The 14,930-nt window shown below is 40.0% G+C and overlaps 1 long non-coding RNA gene across 2 annotated transcripts in view; it reads left to right on the top strand.

Moving 5' to 3' along the window:
* The window catches only part of LOC141570395 (uncharacterized), a 64,160-nt gene extending 60,380 nt beyond the window's left edge, over positions 1–3,780 (top strand). For both annotated transcript variants that reach the window (XR_012494396.1, XR_012494397.1), the window contains 2 exons: positions 3,001–3,164; positions 3,417–3,780. This is a non-coding gene — a long non-coding RNA (uncharacterized LOC141570395). The remainder of the gene's footprint in view (positions 1–3,000; positions 3,165–3,416) is intronic.
* The last annotated feature ends 11,150 nt before the right edge of the window (positions 3,781–14,930 follow it).

The following is a 14,930-nucleotide window of genomic DNA, read 5'->3' as shown; positions in this document are numbered from 1 at the left end:
AATTGGTATGTTCACTCCTATATTGCAGAGAGAGAGTACTGACAGTTGGAGCAGTTAGCAACGTGCCCATGTCACACACTAGTAAGTGGTCAAGGTGAAATTGAAATGCACTTCCTTTGGACACCAAGGCCCAGGCTCAGGAACACTTGTATTGCCATTGCTGTCACTTCTTGGGAGAGGGGTAGGGGGTATGGGATACAATGCTTGGCCTTGGCCTCTGTGGCCCAGAAAACCGAGCTTTTTCTCCTTCTTTCCTCTCCTTCCCTCTGTCTCCCTTCCTCTTTCCCTTTCTATTTCCTTTCACTAACTCAGATGCTGCCTGGGCACTCCCCTCTATCAGGCACTGTTCTGGGCAGTGGGTGTTAAGCACCAAGGAAAGCTGACAGCATCGTAGCCTCGTGGGGTTTACTCTGCCATTTCTTGTCCCCTTCCATCTCGGATGCTTCGAACAGCCCACTTGGCAGCTGAATGTGTAAGAGCCCCACACTGCCTAGCGGCATGTGTGGGAATCTCTCAGGATGCAGCCCCGTGTGAACGGACAGGAGCGGGGAGAGGGACAGGCACAGAGCCCATCTGTGATGACTTTTCTCTGCAGAGTCACACCCAGACTCGGGGTCTGCAGAGCTTCCTCTTTCCTCCTGGTGGGTCCTCCCATGGAAGCAGGTATTTTTGTTTGTTTGATTTTGATATTTTTGCTCCTCTGATCCCTACTCTTATACAAAACAAATCACAATTAGGGTCCCTTCCTGCTTTTCCAAGAACCAGGCCCATGTACCCACAGTGACAACAGAATTTTCTTTCTAGCTAATTAACTAGTTTCCTTCAACTTAACTTCCTTCTATCCTCCCCTACCCCTCCCTCATCACTCATTTATTGTCATCCCCTCCATGGGTATAATACTTCACAATTTCCCTTACAATAGCTCATTTGATCCTTAGCCACAAATCTGTGAAAAAGTCGAGTTACTCTTTTTATTATATTCAGCATATAGGTGGGGAAACCAGTAACCAGACATTCATTACCTCCTGCGGCTTCTCAGTAGGAGCTTTGTTCTCAGACTCAGCCCTTCTGGGGTCGATGCCAACTTTTTTACCTCAGGACACCGGTTTCTTGTGTTTCACTGAAGGCTTTTTGCCTGTTCCCCCCGTCACCCCAACTGCCATCATTTAAGTGTCATCTACATCATTATTTCATTTTTTCTTTAAATTGATTTTTAAAAGTGCTTGAATATACTTATTTTATAAGATGACTGTGTAGCACTCCCTCAAATGGACATCACTTGATAGGAAGAGAAGGGAAACATAAATTCAAGCACCACAAAACCGAAACATCACCACTAAATTGCAGCTTGCTCGCTCAGGGTTCTTACCCTGATGCCAGCTCTTTGTTGACAACTGAGCTTAGCAGGAGGGAGAAGGGTGTTAAATGTCTGCTAAACACCAAGCCAGACTTCTTCCTCAATGTCACTGGAAGTACTGAAAGCAAATTGAAAATGAAAATGACAGCAGAGAACAATTTTCCCATGATGCCTTCAAAATTTCTGACGTTGTCTGTGTCCTACTAACCTCTCCTCAGATACAGGGGTCTGGCCTAGCCAGGGTCTTTCACATGGAAGTGACTCTGCTTGTACTGGCAAGGAGTGCCCAGCCTGATTGCGAGGCTTAACAGGACACCCGTGGGCACAGCTTTCTTCACCAGGTGCAAAATGGGCCCTGTGCCTGGGGCCTGAGGCTTTCTGGGCATTTTCTTAGCCCACTGGGGGTAGGTGTTTTAGAAATTGTGTAGATCTATGTGTCTTATAGAGAAATGTACCTTATAGAAGAAACATAGACATAGAAAAAGTGGGCTCCTCCAGTGTGTGAAACGTTGGTGAGGTTACTTAACATCCCCACACTTAGATTTCAGCTTCCTGTCAGTCAGACTTCCAAGGTTCAGATTTTGTTTGCTTATGGAAAATAAAAGATCCCCATGCTGAGAAATGGAGCATATTGAGTAGGACCCCAAGTGTTTCCTGAAAACACTTGATGAAATGTAAATGATGATGTGAATGAATCAAACCCAATGGATTAATCGATCATTAACATATCAATGATTAACAAATGGATTTGATTTTTAAAAAATCAAACTGAACTGTTCCCGAGCATAGATCTGAAATTCATATATTATGCTGCCTTAAATCTTTTCTAGAGCAAAACAGCTACAAATAAACAAAGTTAACAATAAAATAATAACAATCTTTTTTCTAGTTGTAATTTCAGATTGGAAAGTGAATAAAAGAAGTACCTAGGAAAAGATACGTCTGTTCATTTGATGCACGCAATCAACACAAGCAGAGAGTTGCACGTATCTAATACATGGCCACATTTATAGTTTCTGGAGTCCTCACTCCGTGTTCATTTGCTTTCTTAGCCTCATGAAAATGAAGTTTAGGAGGCAGCAAGTCACTTTTAAAAGCACACTTAGAATTCGTCTTCAATCTGCAGGAGGTGAAAATCAAAGAATACATAGCTTTACCTTTGCCTTTTTATCAATTTAAAAAGAGGATATACAAACAACAAATCTGCACATGCTAAGGGGTTAGCTCATCAAAAAGAGATCAAAAGCAATAAGAGACTCCATGTGGTACAGGGTTGCACTGGAGGAGGGATTCTATAAAGAGACAGTTTGTCATGAGGCAAGCCAGACTGGAGAGCAAGCAAAGGAGAGAGCATTTCCACAACGTAGGAAGCTATTCACCAGGTCACACACTCACTGCATTCGGGATTAGGAGAGAATTGTAACCTCTGGGCCTGTGCTGCAGCCCACCTTTGTACAAGGCCTGGGTTTGGGGGTAGAGAGGGTGGTGGACCTCCTCTTTCTGATGCTGTTTGATGCTGAAGGGTCAGCTCGTCTGCACGTTGCCGTGGTGGGAACTCAAAAAGCTCACTGTGGTGGTTCAACTATAAGCAAACCTGTCAGGTGTATTTTGATTGTATCTTAATAACCCCTCTCACTTTGCAGCTCCCCTTTTCTATCTCATTCTATTGCTTGGTTACCCCGAAGCGAAGATGCCCCACTGTGTCTGGAACTGAGCTTCTTACCTTCCTGGGTCCCAACCTTCATTAGAAAATACCCTGCACCTATGAGACAAAAATTCAGGGGGACAACCTCACACGCCTGCACAGGTAGGTCGGTAAGCAGTGGGTGTCGTGTGGGAAGGAGATACAGGGGACCTATAGTGCACAGAGAAGCAAATGCTCTGTCTAGAACAGTCCTGGGAGTTACACTGATCAGTTGGGATTGGCGGGGGAGATCAAGACTAGACAGTTCTGTGTACTCAGAGCAGGTGCTGTTTGAGGCTGGGTGAGGGAGAGCTGGGAGGTACTCTCCACACCACCATAAAAGTCCTTGGTTAAGAAATCTCTTTACTTACACAGGACACCATGTTGCCAATGGCCACCAGACACCACTGGAAAATTGCATCCAAATAGTAAGTGGGGTGAAAAAGGACTGATCTAGGAGTCAGAAAGTCTGAATTCTAGTTCCAGTTCCTCCATTTATTAATTCTGAAACCTCGGTCTAGTGGCTTAACTTCTCTAGACCTTGTTTCCCTTCTGTTAAATGACATTTCTAACTCCATCATTGCGGTAGGGTCAGAAAAGAAAAGTAATTTCACCCATCACAGGGTTGTGTGAGGCTCAAAATGAGTTGCTCTATTTTTCTGATGATTAGTGACGTTGAGCATCTTTTCATATGTCTGTTGGCCATCTGTATGTTCCCTCTGGAGAAATATCTTTTCAGGTCCTCTGCCTATTTTTTAATTGGGTTATTTGTTATGTGGTATATAGATGATGTATTACAGAATTGTACAATTGCAACCTATGTAATTTTACTAACCATCATCACCCCAATAAATTTTAATTAAAAAAAAATGAGTTGCTCTATGTAAACGTCTTTGGCAAACCCAACAGCACTTCCCATACAATTATTCTTCTCTGGCTATTTCCAGATGTAAGCAAAGCCATGGAACATTGGAGAAGCCTATTCTTGTAAATTCCTAGTATCCTCTTGAATCCAATGGAAAAATATCAGGCCAATTGTAAACCTGTATATCTCATATAGTGAAGGTATTTTTAATGCCAACATAAAATTTTACTTACTCCAGAACTTGATGGAAATAAAAGGAAGGCTGCAAGAACATCAAACGTTTAACCTATCATGTTCTGCTCTTGGAAAATATTTAAAAATAAACCAACAAAAAAAACCCAATGCATTGTGTTCTGTTGTCCTATGTCTATATAGAATTAAAGATCTCTTTTATCATCCAAGGTAATTTCAAGTTCAATAGGAATAAATAGCACCACTTTTGCAAATGTGCTAAATTCTTGTTTTAATAAACTGAATTTACGCTGCCTGGTTTCTTGCAAAATTAGGAATTATAAACATATGCTTTCCAGGAAAAGTAGTCGTTTGCCTTGCTTTCATCTGGGCTAAAATATGACCGTTCTCCCAGCAAAGAGAAAAACGAAAACGACTGGCCTATATTTAGCATTGCTTGATGACCCTGGGGCCAGCTGCTGCAAAGAAAGACAAAAGGATTTGGGTGTTGGGTGCAGAAGTAGTCTCAAGACTGCACCTCCGAGGGAAGGACTGCAGGGGCTGCCCCACTTTTGGACATCTGCACACTGCATCTATTTTCCCTTCTTTAGTTTGCCTTTAGAATTTCTGAATATCTTCTGAAGGACCTTTCCTTTTCCTTTTTTTAAGCCGTTAACTCCACTCAACACATTTTAACTTTTGATTTCAAATCAAGAGTTTCTCTTCTCATAGTTTTTGTTTATTCAGAAGAACCTTAACTTCTAATTATCTGTGAGTCTAGTAGTGATTGTCCTCCAGACCTTTATGTGATCAGGGTGATCCTGAAAAGCCAAGTGTATCATTAAATTGTATCAGTGGAGTCATGTTTTGTACACACTAAAAGACTTCTTTCAAAGCTTTCAAAGCATGGTGAATCCTTTATAAAGGAAATCCTCACTTCCCAAGAATCATTATTCTTTAAAAAAAAAAAGAAAAAAAAAGTATTCTTTAGCTCCCAAAAGGTCAAACATTTCTTTTTTAGAATGATTAGTAAAGGACACTGCTGATTTTTTTTTTTTTTTAATTATTTTTCAAATGCCCATCCTCACCATCACCTCCCCTTTGGCAACCATCAGCTATATCTATGAATATATTTCTGTTTTGTTTTGCTTATTCATTTATTTTGGTTTTAGACCCCACATATAAGTGTGATCTTACGGCCTTTGTCTTTCTCTGTCTGTCTTGTTTCACTCAGCATGATACCCTCTAGGTCCATCCATGTTGTTCCAAATGGCAAGATTTCATTCTTTTTTATTGCTGAATAATATTCCATTATATATATATATAAACATTGTTTATATTTATATAAAATATATAAAAATATATTTTATATGTAATGTATAAATATATTATATATGTATATGTATTTATATAAATATATGTATTTATATATAATATATAAATATATTATATATTACATATATATATATATATTTCACACCTTTATCCATTCATCTATTGATGGGCATTTAGGTTGCCTCCATATCTTAGCTATTACTAAGAATGCTTGCAATGAACTTAGGGATGCATATTTTTTTTCAAATTAGTGTTTTTTTGTTTTCTTTGGATAAATACCCAGAAGAGGAATTGCTGGATTGTATGGCAGCTCCATTTTAATTTTTTTGAGGAGCTTCTGTACCATTTTCTTTAATAGCTGCACTAATTTACAATCCCACCAACAATTTACAGCAGTTCCCTTTTCTCCACATCTTCACCAGAACTTGTTATTTGTTGATTTATTGATGATAGCCATTCTGATAGGTGTGAGGTGATATCTGATTGTGGTTTTAATTTGTGTTTGACTGATGATTAGTGATGTTGAGCATGTTTTTATATGTCCGTTGGCTATCTGTGTGTCCTTTTTGGAGAGATATCTATTCAGAGATACCTATTCTCTGATTTTTATTTTTTATTTTTTTGGTTTTAAGTTGTATGGGTTGATTTTATATATATATATATATATATATATATATATATACACACACACATATGTACATACATATATATGTGTGTGTGTGTGTGTGTGTGTGTGTGTGTCTAGGATATCAACCTTTATTGGCTGTATCATTTACAAATATCTACTCCCATTCAGTAGGTTGCATTTTGTTGTTGTTGTTGATGTTTTCCTTTGCTGTGCAAAAACTTTTTAGTTTGATATCCCATTTATTTTTTCTATTGTTTTCCTTGTCTTAGGAGATATATCAAAAAAGATATTGTAAGAGTGATGTCAAAGAGTTTAGTGCTTATGTTTTCTTCTAGGAGTTTTATGGTTTCTGGTTTAACATTTAAGTCTGTAGTCCATTTTGAGTTTACTTTTGTATATGATGTAAGAAAGTGGTCCAATTTCAGTTTTTGCATGTATCTGTCCAGTTTTGCTGACACCACTTATTGAAGAAACTGCCTTTACCTTGTATATCCTTGCCTCCTTTGTCATAGGTTAATTGGCAGTATAAGCGAGGATTTACTTCTGGGCTCTCTATTCTATTCCATTGAACTATATATCTGTTTTTATGCCAGTACCATACTGTTTTGATTATTGTAGCTTTGTAGTATAGTTTGATATCAGGGAGTGTGATACTTCTCCCTTTGTTCTGTCCCAGTATTTCTTTGGCTATTTGGAATCTTTTGTGGTTTTATATAAATTTTAGGATTAGTAGTTCTAATTCTGAGAAGAATGCCATTGGTATTTTACCGTGTTTCCCCGAAAATGAGACCTAACTGGAAAATAAGCCCTAGCAGATTTTTCAGGATGACATCCCCTGAACATAAGCCCTAATGCATCTTTTGGAGCACAACTTAATATACGACTCAGTCCTATTTTCGGGGAAACATGGTAATAAGGGTTGCACTGAATGTGTATATTACCCTGGGTAATAAGGACATCCTTCTAATCCATGAGAATGGTATATCCTTCCATGTATTTGTATCTTGTTCAGTTTTTGTCTTCAATGTCTTAGTTTTCAGAATACAGATCTTTCACTTCTTTGGTTAAAATTATTCCTAGGTATTTTATACTTTTTGATGCAATTGTAAATGGGATTCTTTTCTTAATTTCTTTTCTGATCATTTGTTATTGGTTTATAGAAATGCAACAGATTTCTGGATATTGATTCTGTATCCTGAAACTTTACTGAAGTCATTTATTAGTTTTAATAGTTTTTTTTGGTGGAGTCTTTTGGGTTTTCTATATATAGTACCCTGATATCTGCAAATAATGAGAGTTTTACTTCTTCCTTTCCAATTTGGGTGGCTGTTATTTCTTTGTCTTATCTGATTGCTGTGGCTAGGGCTTCTAATACTATATTTGACAGAAGTGATAATGGGCATCCTTTTCTTGTTCCTGATTTTAGAGGAAAGGCCTTTAGCTTTTCTCCATTGAGTGTGGAATTAGCTGAGTGTTTTTCATATATGGTCTTTATTATGTTTAGGTATCTTCCTTCTATACCCATTTTATTGAGTGTTTTAATCATAAATGGATGTTGTATCTTGTCAAATGCTGTTTCTGCATCTGTTGAGATGATCATATGGTTTTTATCCTTTATTTTGTTAATGTGATGTATCACATTGATTTATTTACGAATGTTGTACCATCCTTGCATCGCTGGAATGAATCCCACTTGGTCATGGTGTATCATCCTTTTAATGTATTATTAAATTCAGTTTGCTGAGGTTTTGTTGAGAATTTTTGCATCTGTGTTCATCAAAGATATTCGCCTGTAATTTTCTTTCTTTTTTTTTTTTTTTTTTGTAATGTCTTTACCTGGTTTGGGTATCAGTGTAATGCTGGCTTTATAAAATAAGTTTGGAAGCATTCCTTCCTTTTCAATTTTTTGAAATAGTTTAAGAAGGATAGATATTAATTGTTCTTGAAAGTTTGGTAGAATTCACCTGTGAAGGCATCTGGTCTTGGACTTTTATTTGTTGAGAATTTTTTCATTACTGCTTCAGTGTCATTGCTAGTAATTGATCTATTTAGATTTTGATTCCTTCTTGGTTCAGTCTTGGAAGGTTATATATTTTCAAAAATTTATAAATTTCTTTCAGATTTTTGAATTTGTGACATGTAATTGTTCACAGTATTGTTTAATAATTATTTGTATTTCTGTGGTACCAACTATGACTTCTCTTTTATTTATGGTTTTATTAATTTGGGCTCTCTTACTTTTTTTTCTTGATGAGTTTGGATGTAGGTTGGTCTATTTTATTTATCAACCAACTTGCTGCAGTTATCTTGCAGGCAGGCCAGAGCACCTAGATGGAGCCCCTGCTTACCCTATGGAGGTGAAGTGAACCATAAACAATGGTGCCCACCAGCCCCTCTGACCATTGGAAAATTCCCATAGTTCCCGGAGAGCTCCCATGGCTCTTCAGTCTTCTCTGTATAATTTCTCTCTTGTTTGTTATACTGAAAGTGGTTCCATGTAGAAGAGACCTCTCTGTGGGCTGTATGTACTGAGTAGTTTGGGTAAGCCCCTAGGACTCTCAGGTGCTTACTGGAGCAGCTCTCCACAGGGAGGCCACGTGGCTGTGGTGATGACCTATTGTTCCTGCTTGCTCCATTTGTTTGGAGGCAAAAGGCTCCAGGCAATGAAGCTGTGAATTCCCTGTGGTGATCACGCAGGTAGGCCAAAGCACCCCAATGGAGCTCCTACCCACCCTGTCAAATTAAACAATGGCGTTCACTGGCTCCTCTGGCCTGGAGAGTTGCCACAGTTCCTAGCAGGCTCCCTTGGCTTCCCAGCCTTCTCTGTTCTGTCTCTTTCTCTTGTTTGTTGTCAGAAGCTGTTCATTCAGTGCCCAAATGTTTTGCAGGAGTAATTGTTACCTATACGCATGAATATTTGATTTTGCTCATGGTGAGTGCATTTGGCACCTTCCAATGCTGCCGCCATCTTGGACCTGAGGGCTAGTAATAATTATTCTTGATTTTCATAATTATATCTAGGTTAAAGCTAGAAACATGTTTGAAAAAAGTTGTCAATGGATAGAAAAGTGTTGGTCAACAAATAAAAATTCTGTTTACAATGTGGAATCACATAGCTGTCATTGTTGGAAAGTGACAGTAACCTTTAATAAAATATATCAAGTAAGTCCCTAAGGTTGGCTTCTAACAAAGAGGAGTTCTGTCTAATAGGAGAGGGCAGAGGCAATTTCTCAGAGCAGAACACTGAGTACCTGAACGACCTGCTTTCTAAGAACCTCTACACCCAGTCAGAGAGTCCTAAGGAACCAGCAAATCTGTGTGTGTGCGTGTGTGTGCACATATGTATGTGTTTGTATATGAGGGCCTGCGTGTGCATGCATGTGTGAGCATACATGTGTGTATGTGCATGTGTATGCAGGTATGTGTACTTTGTGGACTTGCCTGTGTGATTGGGTCCATGTGTATGAGTGTGTGTGAGTGCATGTGTGTGTGTACATTCATAGGTGTTTACATGTATATGATGGTGGTGAGTGGATCGAGGGAGGGAGGAACACTCTTTTTTTTATGCTTTCCTTCAGTTCAGAGTAACCTCTACAGATGCCAAGTTAATGACATCTGGTCTGATGCTTTTTCTAAAGTATAACTCAGTTCTTACCCTCACAGAATTAGAGGGAAGAAAAGAAAAAGAAGATTAGTAGGTTTGGTAGAAGGTAAGTTGCTATTACTGTATTCTGTAAACATGAAATTGTCGCATCAAAATGATTCTGAATTAGTATGATAGAGTCCTAAGGAAGAAGGTTTGTGAAGAACCTCTTCAGTGGTGAAAAAAACCTCAATGATTAGCTAGTATTGATTAGGAATCCATGGCCTGGAGGGTTGGAGACTACAGGTGACCTTGGGACAAGATAAGATGCTAAACAGCTGCACGTGAGAAGGTGGGCTGGTGCTGGGCTTCATTACACAGTATTTGGAGAGGTTACATGGCTCGTGGTTGAGACCCCGGGTTTTACTGTAGCAGTCTGAAATTTGAATCCTTAACTTGTTTATTGGTGGTGTGACTTTTGGGCAAGTTATTAAACTTCTCTGAACCCCTGCTTCTCCATCTGGGATGGAGATAATGTTACTTCTCTCTCAGGGATGCAGGGAGACATTAAATGAGATTTGTCAGGATTCACGAAATGTCTTCTCCATTGACTTATGAATTCTATTCTTTGGTGAGTAGTTTTACAAGAATCACTATCAAGAACTAGGTTTCCTCAGACTACCTAGTTCTCACTCACTCATGAGTACAGTAAGGAAATTGAGGAAGTTTAGATTCTTGAGTTTGGACATCTCTAATCTAATCAGGATCAATAAAGTATCATTTAGTCCCTGGTGCTGGCTGTGCCGGGTCCTGAGGGGTGTCCTGAGGAGTCTCAATCCCAGTGAATGCACATTCAGTGTCATGTAAAAGTGGGGAGGTCAGAGAGAAAGGGGCGTTCCGGTTTCAGGATCAGCAGGCCCCACTGCCCTGCTCTTCATTATTAATTTCCCTACATTTCTGCCCTAGAACAGTGCCTTTGACAGAGGCCAAGCAACTTTCAAGTAGTGTAGGGTTTAAGAACATTTTGTTTTGTTTTGTTTTGGTTTGTTTTTGCCCTAGACTGCCTTGATTCAAAACCTGGCTCTGAGAGTTACCAGCTAAGTGACCTTACCAAATTACTTCGTCTCTCGGGGCCTCCGTTTCTTCGTCTGTGAAAGTACAATGAAAAATACCTTATTCGGTTGTTGTGAGGATGAAATAAATTTACATGCGTAAACTGGCTGGCTCATCACAATGAATAAACATTGGCTTTGATTATTAGATGACGATGGTTATTATCACAGACAATTCCCTGATGCTGGATTCTGGGCATACCCTTGGTCTGCTGAATGCATTTGAGAAGACACAGAGCTGTAAGGCCTGGAATCCATTTTGGGGTATTGAATCCTATGGTCCTAGAGCCAAAATGCTCCCAGCTCTCTATGCTAACAGCCTTAGAAGTAATGCCCAGACCAAAGTGAACAGGAAAAAATTACAGCAGATTCTTGTTTCTTTATGGCACTCTGGCAGTATCAGTTTATATTCTCCCATGCACTCGGTGGGGAAAAAACAAAGGGTTTTCTATTATTCTTTTCCTTCCAACCAGTCTTCATCTCCAAACTCACAATCAATCAACACATCAATCATGAATCTTACTGCCAATGAAATGAAGAACATATTTTCCTTTTATAATCAAGCTGTATGGTCTAGTGGTTAAAACTACATGTTTTGGAGTTAACTGCATCTGAGTTTGATTTGAGGCAAATTACTTGAATTCTCTGAGAGTCCATTTCCTCATCTTTAAAATGGGGTAATGAGGGTGATTGCCTCACCATGCTGTTGTGAGGATTACATGATAAAATGCAGAAAAGTGCTCAGAACAGGGTCTGGAATTTGGTAATCATTCAGTAAGTATTAATTTCTACAGTGTTTCAAAAATATTGGCAAGGGGGTCTTGGCAATAAAGAAATGTATCACTGGGAAGTTGTGAGAACCTGGCCAGCCCCCAGATTGGAAACCCTGCATGCAGCCTAATGTCAAAAACAAACAAACAAAAAAACAACAACAACACACAGAAAAAGAAACCCAGGAGGTGTTTCAGCAGAGGTTGTCCTTCCCAGCATATCTTCCTCTGAGTCAAGATCCATAACGCCAGGAGCAGGACTGGCTACATAATTTGCAGGGCCCAGTGCAAGATGAAAATGAAGGGTTTCTTGTTCAAGAAGTATTCAGCATTTCACAATGGCAGCGGCAAAGCATGAAACCAAGTGTGGAGTCCTGCTGAGCCCAGGACCCTGTGCAACAGCTCAGGTTGCATGGCCTGAAGCTGGTCCTGGCAAGGAGTGAGGAGGTGTGCTGAGAAGGGCGGACTTGGCCCTAGGAAAGCAGTGCTGGTTTTGTAGCCCAAGAGCCCCACTCACGTATACCCTCATGGTATCCCACACCGCGACACCCATTCTATAAACCTGCTTCACACTGTGTGGAGGCGGGGCAAGCAAGTGGCCGCTCATCTGTTTAGTTTTATGGCTGCCAAAAGCAAGGCCAGCATTTTAAGGCCACGGTGCAAGATAAAATTTACAGGCTCTTTCCTGTGCAGTGTGCTTTACTGAGGGTTAATCTCGGTTTATTAGAGGAGTAGCAAGGACATGTGAAAGACGCCTTGGAAGGGCTCCATGTCATCGCAGCCTTGACTCCTAATAAAACGGGCTGTCCCCACCAGTCCCTGGCACACCTTCCCACAATACATCAGCCCAAGGAGGCAGCAGCAGGCTCCCTGCCAGTCCCTCAGCACTCACTTCATTTCTGTGGCTTAAACACCAGTACAGCCTCCCCCTAGAGCTTCCAGGCCTTGCATCAGATTCCTGGCCTGGAATTGAAGGGAGCAAGGGCTTTGTGGGAAAATGTGCTGGGAGAAGGGGGAGAGGCTGCAAGGAAGAGAGGATGAGAGAATGAGACTGGGCAGAGCAAGTTATTAATCAACACACAGCTAAGCAAATCTCCTTGCCAAGAACACGCACTCACTCCTAAGCTGCCAAAAGCCCTGATGGAGGAGTTGCTATCTGAACTCCAAGCAAGTGTTCTCTCATGCAGTTAGTTAGAGCAATTAAAAACAATATGCATGTTTCAGCAATCATGCATCACATGATCCAAAGTCCTTTCAAATGCCAGTGATTGATGATGCATTGGTTCATTTGTGTAACATGAGGGATGATGGCTTTTCGGTTCTCTAAAGCATGAGGTTCTCTCCTCCATCTTATCTCAAGACCTGTACAAATAAAGAAATGTTCCTGGGCCTTCTCATGTCATTTTGACACCTGAAATGAACGGACACGGTCCAGCGCAATTCATCTCTTCTTCAAATCCTTTGTTGCAACATCCAAGGGATTCAACTGTGCAGCTGAGTCAGTGAGCGGTGTGTGCTAATCCAGGTTTACAGGGGTCTGGGACCTAGGTGTGTGATCCTGCGTTTATGTGCCTTGGAAATTTTTCTCCAGTGTGCTGTGCAGTCTGTGTGACACAGACTTGGGAAAAGGTTCGTGTGTCAATGACACTTGCTATGAAATAGGTCTCCAAGGCCTCTGTGTGGGAAGGACAGCAGGAACTAGTGGATGGGCAATGGAGAGTGGTCACTGGAACTGTGCTTGCTGCTGCTTCCACCTTGCCATTTTGTCTCTGAAGAACATGCAGGGGCTTTTTACAAATTTTCATTCCCGCCAAGATGAGGAAGGTGAACATTTATGAGTCTTTAGGGTTTACAAGTTCTGGTTTGTTTCTCTGTTCATTTGATAGAAATTCCTATCTTGAAAAATATTTTAAGAGAGTTTTGCTCCAAAGAGTCTTACTTCCTTAACACAAACATTTGTGGTTAACGTAGATTCCGTAACCCCCTTAGAACTCTTCCGAATAAAGATGCTCAAGACCATGGATAGGATGAACATAGGAAAGATTTTACTTTTAAATAATTCTGTGACTGAAAGCTCTTTAATAACCCCCCGGATGGGACAGTACTGGGAAAACAACTTCTGTGGATTGATTTGAACATCCAACAATTAAATCCTGTAATTTATAGTTACACTAGAAATATTTTTTTCCTCCAAGCGAGAGACTAATGTCAAAACCACTAACCCCATAATCTGTTAAAATATAAATGGTGATAAAAATTTATCATAAGGAACACAGTGAGTAGCAAAGGTTGTTCAATCCAGCTACCCAGAGTGATGGTAAAGTTGACCAATCCCAGGAAAGAAGATGGGTGCTTGGGGAGGGGCTGGGCTGGGCTGGGCCTCATGGGCGCCCTGTACAGTCAGCTTTTTTGATCTTGAGGTTGGTTGGCCCCTGGAACCAATCATTTGCAGGGTGAGCAGGGCAGAGCCAGGCTGAAGGGTATTTTATTGATGGGTTTACTATACATTTATTTACTCTAGCATGTAATGATGAACGTTTTGATGATGTATGGTCTTTTGATACTATAAGCATTGTTAAAATGAATTTACACTATATGGATACCTTTGCACACTTTTTGAATTTATAAATCCTTTAAAGAGCCAAATTCTTGAGGAGTCAATGGAAATGCGCATTTAAAACTGCCAATTAGCCTTCCAAAGGGTGGTACCAATTTATACACTTGCCAGAATTTTACGAGAATACCTATTACTTCACACACCTGCCAACACAGCATGCTATTCAACTTTTTGATTGTGATTCATCTGGTAGGTGAAAATGACATCTCAGGTTAGTAATAATTTGCATTTATTTTCTTATGAGTAAGGTGGAGTATCTTTTTTATAAGTGAAAAGGCCGTTTTGTAATTTGGTTGTTTTCGCAAACTCAGTTCATCCTCTTTGCCCTTTTTATTGTTTGGTTGCTGGTCTTTTTTTTACAAATTTTCAAGAGTTCTTTATATATGAAGAAAATTATCCTTTTGTCTATCATATGTGTTGCAAATACTTTCCCCAATTTCTCACTCGTTTTGTTCCCTTCTTGTTTTTTCTTTTTTTATGTACTAGTTAGTTATTTTGCAGTGCAGAAATTTAAGAATTTTATGTGCCAACATTTTCAAGCGTACTGAATGTGCTGATTTTTCAGAAGGCTGTGAGAACACTGTGGGATAATATACTGGGAAATGCCAGGCATCCAATGCCTGCATACACAACCTTGGTGTGTCTTTCTGCCCTTAGCGTGTTTTCCTCAAGATAGTACTTCCCAGAAACACCTGGACAGGGCTTCAGTGCATCTGCCATTTCATATACCATCCATGGCATTCAGCTGCCTTAGATTGGGTTTCCCGAGAAACAGACTCCAAGGAGACACTTTATGTGCAGGAAATTC

The sequence above is a fragment of the Rhinolophus sinicus genome, linkage group LG03 (genome assembly GCF_036562045.2).
Source record: "Rhinolophus sinicus isolate RSC01 linkage group LG03, ASM3656204v1, whole genome shotgun sequence".
Taxonomy (NCBI): Eukaryota; Metazoa; Chordata; class Mammalia; order Chiroptera; family Rhinolophidae; genus Rhinolophus; species Rhinolophus sinicus.
Note: the sequence above shows the minus strand (reverse complement) of the source record. Positions and strands in the feature narration are given on the sequence as shown.